The sequence below is a fragment of the Acipenser ruthenus genome, chromosome 8, assembly GCF_902713425.1.
Source record: "Acipenser ruthenus chromosome 8, fAciRut3.2 maternal haplotype, whole genome shotgun sequence".
NCBI classification, from domain to species: domain Eukaryota; kingdom Metazoa; phylum Chordata; class Actinopteri; order Acipenseriformes; family Acipenseridae; genus Acipenser; species Acipenser ruthenus.
Window position 1 is genome coordinate 12250142 of NC_081196.1, and position 23652 is coordinate 12273793.

General features: G+C 39.5%; 1 protein-coding gene across 8 annotated transcripts in view; it reads left to right on the forward strand.

Moving 5' to 3' along the window:
* LOC117406340 (glutamate receptor 4) overlaps nt 1-23652 on the forward strand; it is a 96042-nt gene that overhangs the window by 15248 nt on the left and 57142 nt on the right. Inside the window, exon 1 of one of the 8 annotated variants that reach the window (XM_059028513.1) lies at nt 22499-22515. The exons of the other annotated variants lie outside the window; for them this stretch is intronic. The gene's annotated coding sequence lies outside the window, so the exon portion shown is untranslated. Of the gene's footprint in view, nt 1-22498; nt 22516-23652 lie in introns of those variants that run through there. 8 annotated transcript variants of the gene reach the window in all.

Here is a 23652-nt window from a genome sequence, read left to right on the forward strand (position 1 = left end):
TGTTTAGTTTAATTGTTTTACTTTATTGTTTCATTGATTTGTTAATTGTTTTATTATTAATTATCCCCTGCACCTGGTAGCTATTGTTAAATTAAAACCAGGTGCAGGGTATTTAAGAGAGGCAGCTAGTCTGCTCAAGGCTGCTGAGGAGAAGGAGGCAGAAAGGTGTGCTCTGCTTCCTGGCAGTCATGAGCTAAAAAGTAAGTGCTGTATAAAACCAGTGTGTTTTGTAAGGACGGGGAAACAGTGTAGCTGTCCCGTGTTAGCCAGGGTGTTCCTGTGTGTTAGTTAGTGCTCGTACCGAGCTAGGTGTTTATTTTGTGTGTTTTGTTTAATTTTTGTGTTGATTAAAAATAGCGCACCAGCGCTTAAAATCCATTTCTGTGTGCCGGGTCTATTTTTAAAGGGGCAACGAACCCGAGTGAGTGCAAACCTTTTTACAATATACAGATATTGTTTCATTTATAATTAGATTATTACACATTTAAAAATGGTATTTTTTTGCTTCTGATTACATTTAATACAAGGTGTGTTTGAGTATTTCAGTATTTGTCCCAGTACTATCATTTTGTTGTAAGCTGTGCCAAATCAAGTGAGTTTGTACTTTATTAAGTCCATGATTTAGAACGTAACACATGAAAATGTATGGCTGTGGTTTTCTGGGATTACCTTTGCAAATTAGAGAATTTCAAAATAAAACAAAACAGATTACAAATTAAAATAATACTAACATAACTTGACCTGATAATCTTTGCTTTAGGCTGACAATATTCTAAACCATAGCAGTATGGTACTTATTTAATCAGCAGTTACCATGGTCACTATGATGGTGTACTGTATGTAAGTTTCCAAGGTCTATTAGCGAACACATTTAGTTATGCATGTTAATGCGTATTGATAACAGTGACAGCTGGATGTTTTTATGTTTGTGATCTAAACAGCCTGCCTGACAAAATATGTAGTATTCATGTCTTATCAGTGTTTTACCACTGGTAAATCTCATGCTTAATAAATGCCATAGTATCTCTGAACAGATAATAATCTTATAATGTGTAAACACTGCCTCTCAAGTACACTGGTACCTACAAGTCTGATCCATTTCTATCAATGCAGAATGACTGGGGATGGAGAATGCATTGCCCATTTTATTAAATATCAGTAAATACCAACAATCCAAGTGCAGTGGTATCGCAGATATGCAAAACTGGATGGGACATTTGTTCTGCATTTGACCTCCAAAGCTACTTACTGTGAAGGACACTGCCGAGGCTGGTACAACAGCCATTGACATTCATGAAATGATTATTTATTCAGGGACACCAAGAAGATTAGTGTGAAAGGGGTCTAACTCCTGAGTGAATGTACAATATTGTAACTGCCTGGAATTGATCCTTGAAAATAATTTAAAGTGTAAAAAATAGCATTTTGTTTTCTATCATGTGAGAGCAAATGCCCATGAGAACTTGTGATTTAATTCATGAAATTACTAATTATCAATGTGATTCAAACCCCACATCTCCCAGAGTACAAAGGGCTTTACAGACAATTAAAAAATGAAGATGCAACAAAAAGTGCCCAAAGCAATTATTCCACTGTGGGGTTTCTGGTAATAATTCAGCTCTGTTAAAAATGTAGTATATTTAGTTTTATACACACTATTTGTGACCACACCTGACTCTCTTGGCATCCACTTACTCTTCTTTTTGCCATTGTTGCAGCTTCCCAACATGCCAGGCTTTGATACTGTGGCACCTGCTCAGTGTGCATTAACTATAACGCCTCTCTCAAATACTGTTAGGTTTTTGTCCTATCAAACCATTTTAATTTTAGAGCAGTTTTATTTTTACGCTCCTAAACTTGTATTTCTTCTCTTGCTCTATATGACTGAAACAATTCAATATTTAGGCTACTTTGTAGTGTTAGAACATATACTCCAGGGTATCTCCAGGAGTATTAACTGAAAATGACTGAGGAAGTCAGTGGGAGGTGCCAAGCACAGCTCGAAGTGAATACTCTCCTTTAGAAGGGCAGTAGCATAGCCTCTTGGAGGTATGTTAATGAAATAGTATAGTCTTGAAGATAGCCCTCCAGATGGCTTCTCACAGTGTAACTAATGTTGATCAGATTAAGCAGAGAGAACACATTGTTCTCAAAAGACCTAGGAGTGGAAGATCCTCACAACTTCCCTTTAAAACTCCCTGACTAAATGCCTTCAATTTGCCATTCAACGCGATCAGATAAGGAGGTTTACAGTACGTTGCCTGCAAGATTATTTCTAATTTCAAGTATGGAGAGAATGTAGTTATTTATATGGTGCAAATAATGTCATACATTTTAGCTATATTGTAGTTCGTTAATAGCTTTTCACACACACCATGGAAATTGTGAATTGTGATATTTGTGGGGCTGTAGCAAACTATTGCGTTTAAAAGGAAGACAATAGTGCAGTTCACATTCATTCCTTTTTAATTTCTAAATCATTCTGAATACAACACTTTGTTGCTTAGTCTTTAGCCCACTCTGATTAGCTCTTTGAAGTTAAGACGTAATGAGTAATCAGCATTCAGACAACCAGAGACGACGGAGGTGGAAGTGAAGGAAATAAAGAAAACTGGACTGAATAAGGTGACTCCTTGGATTGATGGATGGAAGGTAGGATTGATTTTTCCTTCCGAGAAAAGAGCCCCCTCATAGTTGCACTGAAAACTGATCACATTAGCAGATGACAAGACTTCTTTGCCTTTATATGTGTGTTTCCGTTTGATAAATATAACCTATATAAGTCAAGCTGGAAAAGGGAGGGGGTGTTTTGACCTCCGGCACTTCATGTCTGCTAATGCTAGCTGTCGTGTAGCAACCCTTGAATGGATAGTCAGTCGTGCCTAACATTGCACTGTAAATGTCTTTATCATATCTGGGGCTATTAATAATAGAAAGGGAGGCCAGGACATTACTGGACAGCCTGGCTTGTATTGGTGCAAATTAAAAACCTTGATGTTGTTTGTCCATGATACCCCATTTAGGTTAACTAAAGGGATAATCATTTATGGAACAGAGACAACACAGAAAACACATGTATGTTTTCCATGTTTATTTAATTATTATTTATTAAAACTAAAAATATATAATGTAGGTACAACCAATGACTATTCTATCTTTGTTTTCATTCTCAAACCACTGTAGATGGGAGGGGCACTCCATTCAGTTGTTCCTTGGCCAAGTTGGTTTTAGGCTGGCATTCTACAATGTAGGTTTAAGCATTCTAATAAAATTTCAAGAAAACTGTGTAGTGAATGGATCCCTGGTTGTCACCCCCAACCCTTTAACCTGTATGTGCCAATATGAGCAGTGTTGATATAGGTCAGGTTAGATACCTATTTGTCAGTACTACCATTTACAAGGTTTAAAATGGAAAGGCCTGAACAATAACTAACTACAACACTCACTATGCTCTGCACAGTTGTGTGCATTCTGCACTAAAATTATAAAGTGATCGTTCTTTGTACTGAAATTAGTCTAAAAGCAGACGCTCCTGCAGGTTTTCTGTTGTTCTTAAGCTATGGCTGCACTGATTCCATCATTTAAATTAACCATATGTATATTTACCATATGTTTGCTGCCACATCTGCAGAAATTGAAACTGAGCTGGAAAATACATTCACTGAGAAACAAACATTTCTGTACATGAAATGTAGTGTTTTTTTTGTGCTCAGTAAAATACATGTTGTACATTCTAGCATACTCCCGTGGGCATTTCCCATATATGATGTATTGATTTTGTTTTTTGGGGTAACCATTCATGAATATAATAATAAGACCTGATCTTATGTCCTATCTGTAAATAGTGCCCATTCATAATGTATAATTAAAATAGGACCCCATCCACTTAGTACCGCGATGTATATTCCCAGTAGACATGTTATTGTTAATAACAGAGGTTCTCAGTTTTTGTTAAAAGTCAAATAAAAGTTTGCATTTTGGTGTAAATCCTGTGATAAATGTTATTTAATGGCATCAGCACATTATGGTGGTACAGTTGTAACAGTTTCAAATTTTGAACCGATACACACTGACAAATCAATACTGCAAGGGACGGATGGCAATGCAGTGGTCTGCTAATGATTTAGCTAGGTTTTATTGACATGGTGACTGTCAGATATTATTTTATAATATTGGAACTTTTTTTAATGGAAGCCAGTTTAACACAAATTAAGTCTCAAGTCACCCTTCATGTTTAAATAAGCACTTTTTACACTTTGATTACGGGGGAAGTGATCTAATGTTGCTTAGGGACTGAGAGTGCACCTCTAGAATTACAGTGCTGGGTTGAAGAAGACATCTGGTCTCATGGTTATTAAATTGATTTCCCAGTGTAGTAGTTGAAAAATAAAATGTGAACAAATGTGAAATTTGTGCTGACAGAAGATAGAGAAGTCAAGGGAGTTATCTTTCACAGCTGTCTGTGTTCGAAAATAATATAGAATATATAAATTATATAATGTAAAACCAAGTTCTCCAAATACTGAAGGCCTTTGGTTGACATACACATCTTATAACTGTCTCTGCTGGAACAACCAATACAAGCACAGGACTCGGCTCCTTGCCCTTAAACTGCAAATAAAGATGGGAAACAATAAGAATCAACAAAAACCTATTTGTACAGCACAGGCAATTTAATAATTTTTGTAACTTTATTATTTTGGAAAAAAAAAATACTAAATAGATTATCCCACAGTTTCTGGTGATAGGGTACACTAAACTAGCAAAGTCTAAATGTATTTGTGAACCTCTGAGTCATTCTTTCATAGTCTATATTGAAGACATCTTGTCAGAGTGAGGTTTACATTCAATAAAATCTGATGTAATGGTTAAGTATCCCCAGAGTCAAGTATTGTAGTATATCTGCAAGGTTATATAAACTGTCAAATGTGCCTTGACCGCCAAGCTGGGGAGATGTCCTTAGGCAAGTTTACCATTCTTTACCATTCTGAAATGTAGGGGGTTTGGCTTTGGGGTTTTATTTCGGAGGCATTGTAGTAGGGTGGTTGACCTGCACATGGGGAAAGCAGTGCTGGTGTAATTTATAGGGTACTATGAAAGCCGCGTTGCGGAGAGCATGGACGGAATTGCTGAATTCAGAGAAAAAACAGAATTAGGAACCCGAGGACATTACCACAAAATCAGTTTAAACAAACAAAATATATATGTATGTATTTTAAAAATGACATTGAAATGGCGCAGTGTTTGTATGACAAGAGGCTTCAAGAAACACACGTCATGGGAACGCATGAAAAAACTATTTTTGCACCTCTCAGCCACCGTACACGACCGTGATTTTAACTGTAAAAAAGCGCTGCCTCTCATGCCACTTCACTTGCTAGCTCCCGTTATCGCTTGGGCAGTGCTTAATTTGTAAAGAAAGAGGTGCCGGGGCGCAAGCAATGACAATAATACCGACCTTAAGAACCACATATTCAAAATCATAACACGTTTATTTGAAAGACTATTGTACGTACTGGTGTTAGATGTTTACATTCATGTATTCTACATCATAGACAAAGTAGTAGTACGTGCAGAGAAATGAATTAAAGACAACTGATGGACAAATAATTAAAGCCTGTGTACATGTTTAGTTATGGTTTTGCATTTAAATGATTTAAAAAAACAAACAAATTAAAAGGCATTCAGAGGACTCCAGAAGGACAAAATTGATTAAAAAAAATTGAATACACACCCCAACACGAACATTGGTTTGACCCACGGTCTGCACTATTATCAGCGATGTGTATGCAACAGAAGCTGCTGGTAGATTACAAAAATTATGAATTAAACTTAGGCTAGGTAGTTATCTATGTTGTTATAGTATGTTTCTATTCTTTATTAATTATATTCATTGAAAAAGACAAGAGAGAACCAGATTGTTATTATTTTTATTGTTTTGGTTTAATATAATATAGCAGGCTAATGTTCCTGTTGAAGTAGGCTACAATATTATTTTTTTCATTAAAAAGTTGTTGTTGTTCTTTGTTGAAATTAATGTTCAGCTTTCATATTTTGTTGTGTACTACTCATTTAACTTGGGGGAAAACGACTACCTATAAGTTATTCTGAGCAGATAGTACTGTAATGACTACTGCAGAAAGTAGGGTCTAGTTGCAGCATTTTTTCTCAAAAGTTCTCAGGGAGATATTACTAAGAGCCTTTTTATTATATTAGAATAAATCAAAATATTTAGGCTTTTATTTACATTGTTTGTCATTAATTATTAATGAAAACATTCAATCTATTGTGAAATGTTATAGTTCAGCTTGTGTTGAAAATAAACTACTAAAAAAGCCTACATTTTGATTTTTTTTTTAAATTACAATGTTCCCAGTTTGTCTCTATTACATTGTACCAATTTGTACCCTTTTTCGGAAAGCACTTTGATTAAAACCGTTTAGAAAAGGGTTTTTTTTGTCATATTTTTTCATGCAGTTCTAGCTTCATCATTGCTGTCAATGTGTCAAACACTTGTGGTTATAAAAAACTAACTAACAAATTACAAATTTTTAAAACCGAAAAATCAGAAATCAGGAAAAAATAAATCCAAAAATTCAAAATAATAAAACGGATTTCAAAGAGCCCTACATTTATATGTGGAAATTGGTTTATTGTGACTGGCGACTGCAACACCGTGCTACAGAGAGGGGCGCTGCATACACTCAGGAGGAGAGCGTCTGCTCTGCAGGAACAACAGCTACGAAACCCTGTAACTGCGACATGGTGCTTGTGAAGGCAATGCCCAGCCAAGGCCGTATGAAGAAGCAGGAGTTGTCGTATGAATACCGGCTCATCAGTAGGTTAGTTTAGGGGATATTGATCTCAAGTAATGCATAGCAAGGGTTACGTAGTGTAGCAGGTTCCTGGGGTGGGACACCTCATTCAGTAAGGCTAGCGCTTGCCCTGTGTGGCACTGTTTATTTGTAGTTTTTGTACTGTGTTTTTTATTTAGCCTTTTGTACAGTTTACTGTATGTGTCCTCTGTGTTACCATCGCTGGTAGAGTCACATGATCCGTTTATTTACTTTCTGTTGTGTTAATAAATCCTGCTCGCCTGAGTGGCGTTTCAACTCCAACTCCCATGTCTCTTTGTCTTGCATATCAGCGGTTACCCACACACGTGACACGAGGACCGGAGTGTATGAAGTATTAAAAACCTCACTGGCCTTTTAAAGGGATGTATCTGTTTTGTGCCACCTCACGTGCTTCATGGAAACAGGTTGCAGTGGATTTGCTTCACAGTTTCTGACCAGACTGAGGCAGAGATATCCCACAATAATACACAAATGAATCAGCATGAATGGGAATCCTATCTAACGCCCTTCGCCTGTCTTCAATCTTTGTATTAAAGCCTGCTTGCTATGTAATTATTTGATTGGTGTATATACTATTTTAGAACTTAAAATAACTTCCATTGAGAATATAAAAAAAATATTCTAAATTCAGTAACGGCTAGGCTAACATTAGAAGGAATCAGAATGACTCCAGCAATAATAAGATTGCAACCAGTCTTTTTGATTCATTGTGACTAAATGAGGCATGGCAGATGTTGGATATGATTGACATCCAGCTTTCTGGCTTTCCTTAAATAGCTGTACCCCCCTGTCACAAAGACGGCCAGAGTGGGTGGCGTCAGACCAGAAAAGGAATACACAGAGAGATGTGGTTTGGTATAAGCTGGGCGCGTGATCGCGCTCAGCATTTAATAAACAGAAAATAAAAGGTTTGAAACACAAAAACACTGGACACGGCACTTGCGCCAAAATAAAGAGACAAACAAAAACGGAATACACAGTGCACAGACAGAGACGAACAAACACGGTGAGTAAAGCAATATTTACGTTCTTTCTTTCTTTCACTTTTTAGTTTCTCCTCTCTCTCCCGTTCTCCACTCACCGAACACCAACCACGACTGAGTGAAAATGTGCATCTATATATACTGTTGTGCTGGGATTCAATTACTAATTAATCATTCACTTGAATCCCAGCACGTGAATTAATTCTGTGCAACCCCGTGCTCACATATTACATTTAACCAGCACGTGAAGTGATTTGTGCTCTCCTCGTGCCTAAATACAAATCTACACTTTAAATATACGTGAAACACAGACCCGTTTATATCCCGTGTACCAATCTATACACCAACATTAACACACACACGCACGCAACATACAACACAGATCACACAAATGCACACAGGGGCGGGGCACTTTGCCACATATACCCCCCCTTGTGCGCAGCACACATGGCCTCAACGGCCACCTCCCCCCTTAAAAACCCAGCAGTCCAGAACAAAGTCTCGGGCTGGGAAGGGAGGCTTCAGTGGGCCCTTGGCTGGCAATGCTGTCAGCACCCCTGCCGGTAGTGGCACGGCTGACAGCCTGTTGGTCCCATCCTGCAGCGAAAAAGCTGCGGGGGCAGGTGGTCCCCCGACCTCCCCCTTCTTCGTAGCCGGCAGCTCCCTCCTGTGGGGCTCCGGCCACAAGAACTCCTGCAGCGAAACTGCTGCTGGGGAAAGTGGTCTCCAGACCTCCTCCCCCTTCTTCGTGGCCGGCAGCTCCCCTTTCTGGGGCTCCGGCCACCGTACTCCCTGCGGAGGTACGGGCAGCAGAGGCAGCTCCTGCTCCTCTGCTCCGGGCGGTGGCGGAGGCAGAGGCAGCTCCAGCTCCTCTGCTCCTGGCGGTGGTGGAGGCAGAGGCAGCTTCAGCTCCTCTGCTCCTGGCGGTGGTGGAGGCAGAGGCAGCTCCTGCTCCTCTGCTCCTGGAGGTGGTGGAGGCAGAGGCAGCTCCTGCTCCTCTGCTCCTGGAGGTGGTGGAGGCAGAGGCAGCTCCTGCTCCTCTGCTCCTAGTGGAGGAAGCGGTGGAGGTGGCGGAGGCAGAGGCAGCTCCTGCTCCTCTGCTCCTGGTGGTGGTGGAGGCAGAGGCAGCTCCTGCTCCTCTGCTCCTAGTGGAGGAAGCGGTGGAGGTGGCGGAGGCAGAGGCAGCTCCTCTGCTCCTGGCGGCGCTGGCTCCCTCCGCTGTGGCGGCTGGGCTGGTGCGCGCCGTGCTGCCTTCAGCAGCATGAATAGAGGCTGCTGGGGGACACCAGCCTCCTGCCCCTCTCCCCCCCAAAAATTTCCAGGGGGTTGGGCCTGTAACTCCTCCCCTTCCGGCTCTTGGGGCTGAACCAGCAGGCATTTTCCCTCTGCTGGTGGCTTGGGTCCCAGAGCTGTGGAAGCCCCGACTTGCCTCCCTTTGGGCTGTGGACGCACCGACTCCTCCCTTTTGGGCTGTGGACGCACCGACTCCTCCCTTTTGGGCTGTGGACGCACCGTCTCCTCCCTTTTGGGCTGTGGACGCACCGACTCCCCCCTCTTGGGCTGTGGACGTTCGGGCTCCCCCCACTCAGGCGTAGGACGTTCGGGCTCCTCCCACTCAGGCGTAGGACGTTCGGGCTCCTCCCACTCAGGCGTAGGACGTTCGGGCTCCTCCCACTCAGGCGTAGGATGTTCGGGCTCCTCCCACTCAGGCGTAGGACGTTCAGGCTCCTTCCGCTTGGGCACTGGCGAGCTGGCATAGGGGCATCCTGACCAGTCATGTCCCCCTTCCTCACATCGCCCGCACCAGCTCGGTGGCACCTCGGAGCAGTCCCTCCAGCGGTGATCCACCTCTCCGCACCAGGTGCACCAGGGGAACAGGTTCTCTGGCTCCTCTGGCCGCTGTTGCAGTTGTGGTTGGGGCGGTGGGAGCAGCAGTCTACCCCCCCCTGCTGGTCGTGGAGACTGAGGCGACCCCTGCTCCTCCCTCTCCTGATGGACAGGGCAGTGGGCCACGAAGTGCTCACCTCTGCAGATGGGGCATCGTTGGGGTAGCTGTCCGAGGGGGTACCAGGGGCAGTTGGTGCTGGAATGCCCAGGCTCAGCACAGCAGTAACACCCGGGCTGCTGTTCCTCCAGCTGGTGTTGTGGTTGCTGTTGCTGCTGCAGCTTTCCTTTCCCCCTTCTCTTCTTACTCCTCCTCCCCACCTTCCTCTCCTGGGCCGGTTCCTCCTCCTCCTCACCTTGGAAGGGGCAGATCGCCACCGTGTGTCCGTAGACTCCACAGGCCATGCACCAGCCTTGGTCCTCGAGGCCCCCGAGGAGGTCCTCCAGGTCCCGGCAGCCGTCTCTCCAGCCTTCCATTTTCACTTTTTTTTTTTTTTGAAACCAGTCCTGTGTTTTTTTTTTTTTTTTTTTTTTGTTTTTTTTTTAACACAAAACCCCCTCTCCTGGTCTGACGCTTGGAGGCGCTGTTATCCCACGATGACACCACGTGTCACAAAGACGGCCAGAGTGGGTGGCGTCAGACCAGAAAAGGAATACACAGAGAGATGTGGTTTGGTATAAGCTGGGCGCGTGATCGCGCTCAGCATTTAATAAACAGAAAATAAAAGGTTTGAAACACAAAAACACTGGACACGGCACTTGCGCCAAAATAAAGAGACAAACAAAAACGGAATACACAGTGCACAGACAGAGACGAACAAACACGGTGAGTAAAGCAATATTTACGTTCTTTCTTTCTTTCACTTTTTAGTTTCTCCTCTCTCTCCCGTTCTCCACTCACCGAACACCAACCACGACTGAGTGAAAATGTGCATCTATATATACTGTTGTGCTGGGATTCAATTACTAATTAATCATTCACTTGAATCCCAGCACGTGAATTAATTCTGTGCAACCCCGTGCTCACATATTACATTTAACCAGCACGTGAAGTGATTTGTGCTCTCCTCGTGCCTAAATACAAATCTACACTTTAAATACACGTGAAACACAGACCCGTTTATATCCCGTGTACCAATCTATACACCAACATTAACACACACACGCACGCAACATACAACACAGATCACACAAATGCACACAGGGGCGGGGCACTTTGCCACACCCCCTCAGTCAGGCACAGCAGTTGAATGCAGCTGATTGGAGGCAAACAATACATTGAAAGTGAATGCATTAAGTAGCAAATCCATTGCAACCTGTTGCACAAATAACAGGTTTCATGATGTTTCAATGGAGAAACTGAGTTGGCTCAAAGCCTATACATTACTCTAAAATGTGAGTTTTTTTAACTCCTGTTAATCCATGTTTCAATAATTCTTGTTTTGATAATGCGGTTTAATACAGTACATTATCAAAATGTATTTGTGCAGAAATCATCTGATCTATGCAGAAGCAGGTATTCGCGTGCAGTATTAGTGCGGAAATCAGCGTATCTGCGGAAACGGACGGTAATAATTTAATTTCATTCAATTAAATGGAGTACAGTATAGTGCAAGCCAACGGACTTGTAGTTGTATTGTAGTTACTGAAACCAGCGACAAGCGAACAGAAAGCAGATGTAAGACTCTCTTAGCCTGGCAGTCTGAATATGAAGAGCAGTTATAACAATTAAAGACTCAGAGCAAGATCAGTGGCTTTTTAAAACCAGCTCTCTCTGCCTCTGAACAATACGGCTTATGGACAGTATGTATTTTGACCATTGTTGGGACAATGATTTTATTTGTATTATTGCATTTTTCAATTAATAGCGCAGGGATTTCACAAACAGTAAACTCAATTCCGACTAATAAAATCGGTCCCAATCTGCACAGATTAATGGTGGTCTGCTGTACCCCAACCCCCCCAAATCTTATCTCTGATTTATTATGATTGACTGGTCTTAACATGCTTATTACTATGATTTCACTACACTTTGTCATACCTGCTCTGCAGATGTTCTACCAAGTTCCCTGAAGTAATAGAGACAGTAATCATTGAGGAATAGTTATGTATCCCTTCTGAACAATACAAACAGTATACCTGTTAGGACCATCTTGTCTGCCCTTGGAGGGCATACACCATATTAACAGTGCTATGGTAGGTGTTTCTGGGTTTTTGTCTGACTCCTGCATGTATTTTACATGTTATATATGGAACATATGTTACTCTTCCAGGAGGGTCGTTCCAGGTTTCATTTGAAAACTGCATCTATTTTGAGAAACCTGCGGGAGACACCAACAAAGAAGAAAAATATCATTAAAAAATCCCCTTTTAGTGAAACGGCTTTAGACTAACAAACTTAGTATTCTCATTCATGGTATAACAAGCAATGCTCGAAAAGTTTACCCCAGTAAATAGCATAGTTCATCGTTTAATTTAAGAAGACGTTCATGGGAATTGGACAGTGCTGAAAAGCAAATTTAGGGACGTGCTTATGCTAATTCATTTTCTGTAACACCATGCATTTAACCTTTTCTCCGATGCAGGACTCACTTGGTCTGCCTTTTCCTGTTGAAATGTTTTGCTAATTGAGGAGAAAATTAAATCAGGGCACTAATTAAAGAGGTGGGAGAAGCATCACTGGAGGAGCTGCTATTTTGAGATTTTTTTAAGTACACATCTTTACTTTAATTACTGAGACAAAGGGAATTTACAGATAATGACCTTCATAATTCAATTAGCTCTGGTATTATTTAAGGACAACATATAATGTCTGTGAATGAACTGGCTTCATCCCAAGAGGAAATAAAGTCTACACACTGCGCAAAAAATGTAAACACCTTCCATTACACGACCAGGGTAAAGGCCTTAATGAGAAACCAGGATGGCACTGACCTGGCTCTCATATAGATTGTTCTAGAGACATGTGCACATTTCTCAAGAATAACTGTTAGGGTTGCAGCAAACTGGTCCATAGAATCATGATTTCTGCGATGTGCTTTTATATGTAACAATAGATTTCAAGACCAGCAAAGTAGCAAAAAAGGTCTTAACCCTTTGCGGTCCATTTATTCAGCGCCTGTCAGGCGCATCAGGTTTAATTTATTTTCACACGAGCTGTTTATTTTACACGTGCTGTTTAAAAGTAATTTGATTCACAGTAAAACAGGTTTAAAAGGCACTGCATATCAAAAGGACACTCAGTACTGCATCTCCAGCCCTGCCCCACTCTTCATAGTAGTGCATACTGACAAATCATCTCCTGATCACTCGATTTATCACCAAACTCCTCAATTATTTTATTACTAAACTCTCAAAAAGCTTGGCAAATGTCTGCGATATTCTTTGAGCGCTGGATGCGGAAGCAGCTATCTTGTTTGTTTATGTCCTTGTTATGTCTGTGGTGAAGGGACCATGTGTATTTCTCAGATCTGCCTCTGGTTTTTTTTCTGGCTTCTCTCTGCTTCTATCGGCCTCTCTCGGCCATTGAAAGCTTTTCTCAGCTTTTTCCAGAGAAAAAACGACTAGGGACCTGTTTATGATGCCTTTTTGATGATGTCGGACAGGGTCCAACATTGGACCGGAAAGGAAAAATTGTAATGTCGTCATTTTTTAAAGATATATTTGATGTAACTGACAATATTGAGACTTTCACCAGCTTGAAAGGAGGCTTATCTTTAAAAACTCATGTTCGATTTCCCTTCTATGTTATTGCATTCACTGGGCTTTTGACTAATGATAGGTAATGACCGTTGCAGAGGATATTCATGGTATTATAAATATAACCATTTTTTGGTGTTGGAAGACTGGGAAAATAGAAGGCCAATTCGGAAACTCGTTGGTTAAGACCATTTGTGAGGCTTATAATACAACTATTAATGAACTGTCTTCTGTAGAATATATGGGAATGTAACATCAGACTATCACACGGATCTTCAGATTGATTAAGCCTTGAGTAAGTACACAAAGAGACTCGATTCCATAACCACAATCCCTACACTTGCCAAAGTAGCTGTTTTGCTGCTTCAGTTTGTCCAGTAATAAATACATTAGCTAAATCTTGACTTTTTGGGGTTAAATCTATGAAGAAATACCCAATTTACATGAAAAAATAGCTGTTAAATATAAAGGTAAGTTATTGATGTATTGAAAATGTTTGAATAGAAAAATAATATTTAGCTCACTGAATAGTCATTTTAAGCAAGTTTCAAAAGGTACTAGTCGTTTGGACTAGTAGCACTATATTGTTAGTTTCTAACCCTGAGTATAGCCTCTAAGAATAACATGTTAGGGGCTAAAATAGACATTTTCTATGTATTTTGTACCATTTAGTTGTGCATCGCATTCATCCATCCAGTGATTGCAGTTACCAGTAAATAGGTGACGGGCTGTCATAGTCCACAGGGTCAATCATATTTTTGTCAGTGGGCTATGTCCAGAATGTGTGCTACTACTAATGTGATAAATATACTTGAAATTATGTCAGAATTGAATGTGGAGATAGTATATATATTTGTTTCCAATTTAGTATAGGTACTTGGGATGTTAACAACTCATTTTCACTTTCAAGGAACCCCTAGAGGATACAAGCATACGGTCCTTTTTTTTTTTTTTTTTTTTTAGTTTACACTGCTTTCTTAAACAAACAGACACAGTATTACAACTAGTAATCATGAAAATGATAACGATCTCAATGTATACATCAGCAGAATCAGTCTTAATAATACCAGGCCTTTTTCGAAAATGTTTTGTTTATATAAGGAAATGTCCAAGGATTATAAAACATATACATCTTTCATGCTAGTTTTCTTGTACGCTTCATGCAGAAACGTGTCTGGAAAGGAGACACGGACAGATGGGGTGGACATATTCACAGTGTTTCCTGCCGCACCTAAAGAGAAAAGAAAATAACAAGATGTTATGCAAGATATAAGCAGGTTATCATAACTTTGTGCCATTTGTAGCTGTTTTTACTGCTGATATACTGTATGGGAAAAGCAGATGGAAAACCTCTATGGTAACAGAGACAGTTTTAAGCATGAACACTTTATTAATTTATTTGAATTTTACTCTTTTACATGGTATACAGCCATCCATATGGGAAAAGTGTATGTGTGTGTATTAGCAATTAAGAAAAGTGAAATAACATATATCAATCATTTCACAGTGGTTTGGTCTTGTCTGTTTCTGTTACCGTGAGGGTTAAATAAAAAGTACCTGTCTGCCGTGATTCAAAAGAGAACTATGGAGATATATCAATGTCTGAAGCATTGGACTGCTGATATCAAATATTCTGCTTGTGACCACATTGTGACCAATTGGTAAAGAAATGAGATTTCAAAGGCTCACTGCAAGCCACATGTATCAAATGAAGCAGTTTCTTGGTGTCTAGCTACCTGAAACCGATATACCTTGAAATGAATTTGATCAGGATATGTACAGAAAGAAAGTAAAAGGATTTTATGCAAAACTACTTACTAGAACCTCTGGAAGGTTTGCCTTTCTGCTTCTTTTAAGTGTTCAGTCGGTATAGTGGTTTGGGCAGTGAAATGCAAAGATAATCCTGTTTTGGAAATGAAAGAACTACCAGAATTTTTTATGGAGCCTGCCCTATGAATCCTGCAACGGTGTTATTGCAGCATACATGTATTTGCTATGGGAATTACTGTAAGCTTAATTTACTGATGGTCTGGTCACCAGTGTTACGATTCAACAGCTTAAAATTTGAACCATTGTAAAGAGGTTTAGGGCTAAATTCAGCCTAGAAATATGATGAGTTGCCAGATCTTGATCATGTACGTTCTTCTGTCAAATGTTTTAAATAAACAAAAACGTCTATCTGCTTTGCCTCATTTAAATGTTCTACTCTTTTCATAGTCTGGATTTTATGATCATTCTGTTTCTGTCAGTGATCTGGGTTCATTCCTTTTTTGTAGTGTAATTCTTTATCAGGCTGTGTTTACACTGTCTAAAGGTAATGCATCTATATCTTTCAAACACTCAAGCACTCACACTGTGGAGCCATCATCTTAACTTAGTTTAATTGAAGATTTACCTCAAGGTAAGATTATCCCATCATGTCACTCTATGACCTACATAAACATGCACATTCCAGCTACTACCTCTAGCTGGTAATAAATGGAAGCTAAGGGAAGCTAAACTAACATTTCACAGGAATTGATTCATATTTGTCCACCTGGACTTATAAGTCTGTCTATCTCTATAAGCTGGAATACAAAGATAGAAGTCTAGAAATGAGATGTGTGAATTGATATGCGATAGTAATGGAAATTAGACAGATCACTGGCGAACTTAAAACCAGGCTTGCTGATTCCCCTCCCAGAACACCTTGGGGCAATGCAGGAATTAGGATAACACACCCATTGCTATTAATTCCAGCACTAATGGAGACTGTCAGCATGATGCCTATGTACCATTAGGGATTCTGAAAGAAAAACAACAACCATAAAGCATTCTTCACAGTCATTTGCTGCTCTACCCCGCGTGATACCACCTCAAGCCCCTTAGATTTTCTTTTGAATATTAATCTTAAAAGATATATATCATTGTGTGCTCGAGTTCTTAATATGTTAGTTTCCCTTACAATCCAGCTTATTTAACGCACCCCATACCTCAGCTGTGCAGCTATTCTTTTTTACCCACATTTTTCTCCCCAAATTAGAATGTCTGATTACAGTGCGTTACCTTACCAGAGAAACTCCCTACAACTGCTCAGGAGAACTCAAGATCAGTGGGCATCCTCCAGTCCCACCAGTGAACCAATCACATCCAGGAGCTCAGCAGCAGATATCGGCAAGAAACCGCCCCCTGGAGACTACACATGGAGATTTCTGCTTGAGTTCCCCAGGTTCCTGGCTAGTGAGGGCAGCTGTAATTCAGAGAGGTAACTCAGTCACAGACAATTCTGCCTTTCTAACCTATGGGAGCGCTAGAGCCAATGTGATGGTCCCTGTGGAAACCCCACCGAAGACTGGTGACTTTACATTGCCAGGATGAGAACTTGCACTCCTCTGACTGTATGTCTCACACCACGCAGTCATGCCTTCCTCCCTAGTGATGCAGCTATTATTTCTTAAATTATTATTATTATTATTATTATTAGAGAAGAAGATACTCTTACATAATGGATGTCTCACCCAGAATTGCTCACTCAAAGCATAATATGGACAATTGTTATTGTATGCATAAGTTATGATGTCTTTATCTTTGAAACCACTCTCAAGATTTTCTCCCACATACTGGGCATGTAGCCCATGGTGATCTGCTTTTTCAAGCTGTTTGGAAACTTGTTGTACGATTTTAATGGCGATACATTTGTTGCTCTACCATGTGCTGTGGTTGTGGATGTTGGTCATAATGATTTTAATACAACTGACGCATGTAATCTGTTATTTATATTCTTGGTAGGGTATATGCAAAGTATTTTGACAACATAAAGCTTATTGTCTCATGCGAAACAACAACCAAAATAGCATAGTTCATATATTTTGAATCTTTAAAATAGAGAACATAAAGAATATATAAAAACAAAGCTCAACAATATACCAGATGTTGTTGATGCAAATCCTAACGTTCATGCATCCAATGAAAAAACAGGTTCCCTTGGGGTAGTACCATTGTAGGCACATCTAAATAGCCTTTCTTTCAGAATAAGGTAAGCAGCTATTTCAGCCATCTGCATTTTTAAAGACTTTGTTCTTTTGTTACTGAAAATATATTACAAAGAAACTCCTCATTATTGATCTGATTTACAAACAGAAATTACAGGAATTTACAGCTGTAATGTACCTTTTGATCTTAATATTTTTTAAACAAAAACAAGAATCAAAAATACATTCTGTACAGTATCATGGTTGTTGTACATGTACAGTATCTAGTATTAGACTGTGTTGATGCTTCAGATTGTTCACAGATTTGTATGACACAGTATCCATGGTTTCAGTAGAATTCAGTAGAAGTTGGAATGGCCGCAACTTTGACATTTACAATCTCGAGCCTGTAAATTAACAGCTATATGCCTTAACAAATATTGTCAACACATTACCTTTGTGTTTGTGCTGCAAACTTCCCAAACGACTGCTGCAGTACAACTGTCTGACACTTTATTAAAAAATGACTGCATTATAATACAGTTTTTAATGGAATTTGAATTTATCCATTAGGTGGCATCAGACTATACATACAGTAAATGTGTCCAGTAGGCTGCTGGAAGTATTTAAGTGTTTATTTTGTTGTACAGTCAGAAGCTGAGGAATGTACGTCTGTGTACGTATTTCCCAGTATATGACCTTTAGCCCTCAAATCTCTTAATAAAGAATGAGTGTGTGTTTGTATTGGAGTTACTCTTTCAGTGCTTTGTGGAAGGTGATAATCTGAATCCGGTTGGTGGTTTCTGGGGCTCTCCTTGACAACACTTGATTAAATAATACTACATTTGTAGCAAGTATACCTTCAGTGAGTTTGACACCTTACAATGGACTTCCATTACAGCTAGCTTACCTCCGTATTTTTTCTGCTGAGAGCTAGCATGGTGTCGGGTAAACAGGATCATGTTATTGACTGGAGCTTGGAATGTGCTGATGGTAACCCTGACGTAGACTGTTTGAGGTACAACCAGTGCAGCAATAATTATAATCCTGTTATAAATTGGTACAGATGCGGTAAACATTGATGTGTGTTTAAATGAAGTGCTCAAGAATGGTAACACATATTTTTGAATCCTTGGCTAATTCATCTTAAATTGAGCATGGTACAGAGAAATAGGGTGGGTTATAATGTGCGGCTGTATTTTTTGACTTGGGGGTGTTTATGTGTAAATCCCAGATAATTCAGTCACTCCCTCTGCAGTTTGTGTTCATTGATACAATACAGGGTACACGTCTAAAGTGTATGTGTCTGAACCCCTGTACTCCAGATACTTAATGCATTGTCTGCTCACTCCACTGAAACTTATTACACAACATGGCACTGGGAAAAATTCATTGAGGTTGGCAGCTATGACTGCTGAATAGCATTTTGATACTTATAGAAGGTATTTTACAGTTACCCCCAGAAACTATTGTCTCAGCCACGCTGGTGGAAGAAAATGCCCAGAAACATGACTATGTCATCTCTAGATACTGTACTGTAGGCAAGTCTTTTTTTGCACATATTCTAACAAATACCGTCGTCTAAGGTTGTGACAGCCATTGAGCAGAGTGACACGTGCAGTAGTTGCTATTGAGTTCTGAAAAGCACTTGATCATATTTTTATGACCAAGAGAGGCACGGTAAATTAGGGAAGTTCAGGCAACTGAAACTGCAAACCGGGTCTCGCAGACAATTTTGCACATTTTTGTGGTTATTTTTCAGGAATTGGAAACAAGACAATTATAATTAATTATACAGCAGACTGAGTCACTTCAGACAAGTATGAGCAACAACAACAACAAAAAACCTCTTAGTTATGATAAAGTGCAGTGTATCACTAGCACAAATACACTGAATTATTAATTATTAATTAATTATAATTAATTATTATATTAATTATCTACGAATTATGTCAAGTTGTTAGTAGCTTGTTGATTATAATACTAGACTGTAGTGTTGAAAGTATTTGGTTAAAGTTCAATACAAGTCAGTTCTTGGCTATAAACTGATGCAGTGTAACATTATGTAAAATGGGGACATTTGAGATAAAGGAGCATTAGCTGTGTCGTTCTGCACTGCTAGCAGTGCTGGTACTCTGAGTCTGTAGCATCAGTGATACATTGAGTTGCAGTAATTAAAATAAATTAGGAAGAAGCAGTTAAATACCATTCAATTAAACTGCAGAACATACTCTCCTGCTTGCCTGGCATTATAACATTATTTCTCTGATTTGGATAGCTGTGTGCATATCGTCACTGTTTCTCCACAAAACCACTTCATATTTTGTACAAAACGCTACTTTCTCTGCTCGTTCAAGACCTTGTAAGTGGTTAAGCAGCTGGAGAGTGTTTCTCACAGTGGTTTGCTTGAAAATATCACAGAAACGGCGGGTGAGACTTCAGACTTCTGTTGCATAGATCTTTCGGTCCAGCTTTATTTAATTTGAACTTGTTTTAGTTTATTAGCTGTAAGCAACTAAAATGTTAGCAAATGTTGGTCATTTTTTGTTAATGGTTCATAACCTATTTGCATACTTTAAACACGTACTGTTGTCTTTGAAAATGCCTAAAAAAATGTCATCCCTTTTCCTGATCCAGGTCCTGAGGATGTTTTTCCCTCTGCACTTTACTTTAAAAGTCTCTTCCTATTGACTAACCCTTTACAAAGAATGATAAACATATAACATTCTAATAACATGTTATAGCAAATAATGATTTCAAACGGTATTGTCATTCAGTATTATTGTTTCATAATTAATAACATGTTTTTAATTTTACATACCACTTGTAAAGCTTAAAGTGTTACCATGATTTATTATGCCACTCAATGCTTAATCTCCATTAAAAACCTTCTCCTGAATTTCCTACATATTTTCTTCGGCGCACATTGTGCGCGTGGGTGTAAACATTCTGCAGCCCTGCCCGGCACAATCAGCAACCAGGCAGAGTGAAAAAGCAATTAGAAAGGCAAACAGTATGCTTGGTTACATAGTCAAAAGAATAGAGTGCAAATCAGGGGAGGTCATGGCGAGGTTGTATATAATGCACTGGTGTGACTGTAACAACAATATTGAGTTCAAAATGGACATTGCAGCTTTGGAGAGAGTCCAACAAAGAGCAGCTAGATTAACCCCAGGGCTAAAGGGTATGAGTTATGAAGACAGAATCTTTTTGGTCTAGAACAAAACGTTAAAAGTGAACCCTAGCACAGAGACCGGGGCCATAGGACACAGTTGACAATAATAATAATAATAATAATAATAATAATAATAATAATAATAATAATAATAATAATAATAATAATAATATCTTTATTTTTATATAGCACCTTTCATAGTGGACCACCATCACAAAGCACTTAGAGTGGGGACAATAGAGTGGGGACAGAGTTAAGACTGGTTAAGAGGCAGTTTTTTACATAGAGAGTGTTGAGTGCATGAAATGGGTTACCAAGCAAGCCACTGTGTTGCTGCAGAATCATTGAGATCCTTTAGGTTCCATTAAAGCATTGAACAATAGCCGCCTCTCGTTCAGAACTTTAAGTTCTTACACCATTGAATTGTATTGAATGTTGTGTGACCGTTACCTCATAATGGGGTCTATTTGAATGATCTTAACAGTGACACATCTTACTACCACCACCCTAAACCCAGAAACGTAATCTCAAAACTCTTCACCATATTTCATTGTAAGAAAGAGTGAAGGGGGTTCTCAACTTTCATAGCCTGGAATTTAAATGAATAAATAAATAAACAAATAGCAATCACTGCTTGTTTCAGGTCATGCAGGTTTCTATTTCTATCCTGTTGGGTAATTACAATCTTGTCAGATGGTGGATGTATTCCAGTACAATGATGTAGTGTAAGCAACCATGATTTTACAGCGTTGTTACTGAAACTGAATATGCACAGCAAACTAAAGTTATGCTGTCACTTATACCCATCAGAAATGTATATTTTCTTACTGTACTATAGTCCTTCTGTAATATAAAATCTCTATTTTATTGGTATTTACTTGGGGAATGCTTAAAAAGACATGAATATAATGATGTAGTTGCATTTTTTACATGACTCAACAGGGAACACAGTATTATTATTATTGGTTTATTTAGCAGACGCCTTTATCCAAGGCGACTTACAGAGACTAGGGTGTGTGAACTATGCATCAGCTGCAGAGTCACTTACAATTACGTCTCACCCGAAAGACGGAGCACAAGGAGGTTAAGTGACTTGCTCAGGGACACACAATGAGTCAGTGGCTGAAGTGGGATTTGAACTGGGGACCTCCTGGTTACAAGCCCTTTTCTTTAACCACTGGACCACACAGCCTCCTGTATGCTGTCTAGTAGCTAGAGGTAACAATGCTGCTGTGCATTGCTCACTTGGATTTCCCCTATGCACAGTGCTCCCCCTTTGTAACGCTGTAGTTGGAAGCCATAGGAAAGGTATTTAGTTTTTTTTTTTAATGGTTATCACGATTTCTGTGAAATGTACCCATAGTTTAAATATACATATTTTTTGACCACTTAAATAAATACAGCAGACCTTTACTTTATTGATGCCCTACCTGTTACACCGCATTTAAAACCTGGCAGACAGTTTAGTTTGCTTCCGGTAAATGACTGAACACACTGCATAGAGATAAGTGGAGTTCACCAGTTATCTCCCTGGGTTTGTTATTGAATTAATGCCCAATTTATGGCATAACAGTATTTCATGAGCATCACCTCCCCCTATTTTTTCAAAACAATCATATCAAGATCAGCTATTTTATTAACCCATTTTGTAATTCTTATTTCACTGTAGCTTTTTGGTCCCGGTACAGTAGTTGCTGTGATTTTACAACCTACTGTGTGCAGGGTGTTATGGGTAAATGGGAAATCCTGTATAGATGAAGCTTAGTGTACTGAAGCCTGTGCAACACTGATGTGTTTCCCCACCACACTTCCTCACAATCAGCCTTGAGGAGCCATTTCGGTCCAGCTTTATTTCAGGATCTGGAGTCGTTAGTAAGCTTAGGAAAAAGCTTAATCTTAGGAAAAAGAAATGAGCTAAGAATAGAGAAACATGCAGAGGACAGATACTGCATTAGGATATTAAACACGTGAGTAACCTTTTCTTCTTTGATTGACCCACTAGTGTGGTTTTTCTGTCCTGTCTGGGTGGTATCTGAATAGATCTAAACTGAACCAACTCTAATGCTTTGAGCTCGTCTCTTGCTTATTTTAATTAGGAATAAGCCCCCCAGATTTTTTGGCACAGATAGCCTTTCTTTTGCAGTGTCACTCCCAAGGGCTTCACACACTAAACCTGTGACATCTGAGCTGTCCGTGGGGTGCGTTGGACTGCCAAAGCCACCGCGGTTTAGGACTCAAGCCTCAGCATAACATGTCATCTCTGGTTTAGTTTTGTGGGAACACACTTTTTTGAAATGCGTAAATACCGATGGAACCTCGCGACGTAAGTAACCGAGAACCGATACGAATGCTTTTTTTAAACAATAAAACATAAGATAAATTGGTGAGAAAATCAGGGTCAAATAATTGTGCTCTATAAAACATGTTTTAAAAATGAGAATGAATCCAAAGAATCTGTGAGAGAGACAGTTTGTAAATAAATGTATTTTTACAGAAATCACATAATTCAGTAACCTTAGGTAAAACAGTGCTTCAGGTGTATGTTTCTTTGTGAGTATATTCCAGTCTGTGGTCCTCCAGTCAATATATAAATAAATGTAACTAAAACAAATAAAAGAGGGACTATTCATTTTATTATGTTTGTAATTATTTAATTATTCCTCATAAATCTATTAGTACAATCTTTGTCCTGCACAAGATTTACAATGCTTACTCTGTTGGAATTGCTCAAGACTATGGCTTATTGGTTCACAAAGAGCTCTAATTGTGCTCAGTTGAATAGGCCCCAGTGTCTTTTTATATCCTTCGTATTTTACATGCGTTCAGGCTGTTTGTACAGGTTTTGTACCATTTTGAAGCTTTGCACTGGATCTAGAAATTAGTAAATAATGGACTTGAGGCTCCTTTTATGCAAATTGCCATCAAGCCTTTTTTAAATTACTTGTTAACCCTGAATTTCACTGGAAAGGAAGTGTCCCTGGCCGCCTTATGGTCCAAGGTTAACGGTATTCACTGTTCTTTTATTGTAGTGCATCAGATTTTCCATTCCCAGTGACAGAAGGTGACAAAACATTCATTTTGAAAAGAAAAGTAATCAAACTTTT